Source organism: Trachymyrmex cornetzi, unplaced genomic scaffold (assembly GCF_001594075.2).
Source record: "Trachymyrmex cornetzi isolate Tcor2-1 unplaced genomic scaffold, Tcor1.1 scaffold1505, whole genome shotgun sequence".
Taxonomy (NCBI): domain Eukaryota; kingdom Metazoa; phylum Arthropoda; class Insecta; order Hymenoptera; family Formicidae; genus Trachymyrmex; species Trachymyrmex cornetzi.
In genome coordinates this window covers 112,612-115,706 of record NW_017296097.1, presented here as the reverse complement: position 1 = coordinate 115,706, position 3,095 = coordinate 112,612, and positions in this window count along the sequence as shown.

The following is a 3,095-nucleotide window of genomic DNA, read 5'->3' as shown; positions in this document are numbered from 1 at the left end:
TGATTAATCAAGTAATCGAAATAAAAAATTTTTAATTGCCTGATTAATCAAGTAATCGAAATAAAAAATTTTTAATTTCCTGATTAATCAAGTAATCGGAATAAAATATTTTTACTTTTAAATTTTTTCCGATTACTTGATTAATTAAGTAATAAAAATTTTTTATTCCGCTTACTTGATTAATTAAATAATATTAGCTTCGACGAAGTGTGTCTTATAGCGTAATTGAATAGAAGCGTCGTATAACAAAACAAACGGAAAGGTATCGTGATTAACAGCATACGTTTTGCGTAGTGCTCTTTTGATTAATTACCTCGCTTAACGTACCTAATTGTGTTAAAACGTATTTAATCGTGCTCATTAATGTGATTTATAACGATAAGAATTGTAAAGAAACGATAAGATTAAGAAATGATAAGGGAAACTTCAAAACTAAAATGACATTCTTGGATAGTGTAGGCCCGATACGGCGAAACACAGGACATGTCAGGCGGCGAAGCGCTATCCTTCTCCTCCCTATGCGCGCCGTTCTGAGTGGCTCGCTTGCCAGGCCATCCCCGCTCCTCGCGGCCCGCCGCTCGACCGGCGCGTCATGGTGGGGACGGTCCTGCCGGCAGCAGTACATGATCAGTAGGCTGGTCGGACGCTCGTATTCGCCTATCTTTAAACGTTAATATCTCGTTAAATATTGCGTCAACTGCAAAATGGTACAAAACTGTTTTGTTCCCCTTGATCCAATCTATGTCCCCACTGTGTTTCAGTCACATTTTTTGAGACACCCTGTATATGTGTATATGTATATCCCACTTCTGAGATAATTGGCTGTAAGGCATGGAGAGGAAAATTGAATTGGCGCCTTATGCCTCTAAAGGAGAAGGAATCTCCTTGTAGGAAAGGAATGAGATCCGAAGGGAACGATGCTATGGCGTATCTCAGGATCGTAAGGATAATTTGAGTGTCAGGACAGGATTATCTGCACGAGCTAAGGAATAGCTTAAGGAAGGGCGAAGAAATAGGCTCTTGTACTTGGTATAAAATATCACACAAAGTTTTATTCCGACTTCACGTGTCGTGGTTCAAACAGAACAGAACTTAACTTAACTTAACTTAACTATCTCTCCTTTGTCTCTCTGCATCTCCTTGCACACTTACGCACCCTGTTGGGCACACTACGCCAATCACGTCGCACGAGCGAGCGAACGCCAATCCGCATCTATCACGTGGTCTGAAGGACCAATAGCAACATCGCACGTTGTACGCATGCGCATTAATAACAGCTACGCCATCTAGAACTAGCGCGCCAAGGACGGGAACCTAACCTTATCCTATTAATCTCTTACACAAGGATTTGCACATTTCAGGGGGTGGCACCCAGTTGGACACGGCTCAATTGGACACGAGCCACTTACAGCGCTTGAGACTACAAAACTCCTAAGCACCGGTCGCTGTGATTGGTGGTGTCCAATCGAGCCGTGATCAATCGGGATCACCCCATTTCGGGCCGATTCTGGCGCGCGACCCCCACCACCGCACGACCGCGACATATGTATTTGTTTTCCCACATTTCCTGCAACCTTCGGAAGGTTTAACAGTCATCCATCTCACGTTAAAAAGTTATTAAAGATGAAATAGGGAATTCTGATGACGCTGACCGTGACATATATTGTTTAGTTAATGACCCTTAGTGACCATCGAAAGGTTTCGTTAGTCGCTCGTTGCTTATTAAGAGGGAATTCACCTTTGCAGGCTTCAAAAAAAATCGAAATTTTTTTTTTACTTTGATTCCTACATATGTGTAAAATATCCCTGTAAAAGGTTTATTTTAAATACGCAATATTAACTGAGATATGAGCTCAAATACGTAATGGCGCACAGGGCTTTAAGCGCTTATCAGCGCAAATCATCACGTCAGAATCATCAAGAGAAGCCAGAACAGCTCGGCGATTGGAGAGATTGATGGAAAACCAGTTATATGAAGAGGAGGAAGAATTATTATATGGCCCTGGTATTGCAGAATCGTAAGTGCACTAAAAAACTTATTATATGTGAAAAAAATCAAACCAAAACTTTAAACGCGTTTTTCTCAAAACCACATTTTTCGACCTGACGGAACTAATAACACAACAACGAATTAATATATTGACTTAATTCTGTTTTCTTCTTGATCCTAATACTTTTGCACATGGCAGGAACTATAATCGTGATTTTATAACAAATATTCGATTTGTTATTCAAAAAAGTAACAAATTTTTAGGACAAATATTAATTTTTTTTTCAATGCCACCATTTTGACAAATTTCAGGCAATTGACATTATTTTAGTTCCTACCATAGCGACACTCATATAATTAATAAAAATAAAAAGAATTTTGATTTCAGATGATTTGCAGAGTCAATATTACTTCCGTCATGGAGACGAGTTTTGCAGATGACCCCTAATGCGATCATCATTTAGAGACATTAAAATGCATATTCGGCTAATTAAAAAATATTTTTTTTACTGTTTAGACATTACACTATTTCATGCAAAACGCCATATTATTCTGCATATAATAAATTTTCTTTAAAAAATTCATGAAGTTGAGCTAATTTTACGGCCGGCAAAGATAAAACACCTCCCTTAAGAAGTTATTAAAATTCACCTCCGGTGATCTTGACCCTCCCACACTTTACAAATGTCATCACACCGAACAACCTTCGGAAAGTTGTAGCAGTCACCCATCATGCGTTACAAAGTTATCCAAAAAAATTAATACGACCCTGACTCACAATGTTAAGGTCATGACCCTGAGTGACCATCGGACACTTTCAGCAGGCGACCGTTGCTCATTGGGAAGATATTAAAATTAAAATGGACAGTTGACCTCCGATTATCTTGACCCTCCCACATATTATGAAGGTCATCACACCGAACAACCTTCGGAAGATTGTAGCAGTCACCCATCACGCGTTACGAAGTTATCCCAAAAACTTCGTACGACCTTCACTCACAATGTCAAGGTCACAACCCTGAGTGACCATCGGACACTTTCAGCAGACGAGGGTGAGAGATGATCAAAGGGGGTGAGACAGGACGAAAGAAAATGAGATAGGGCG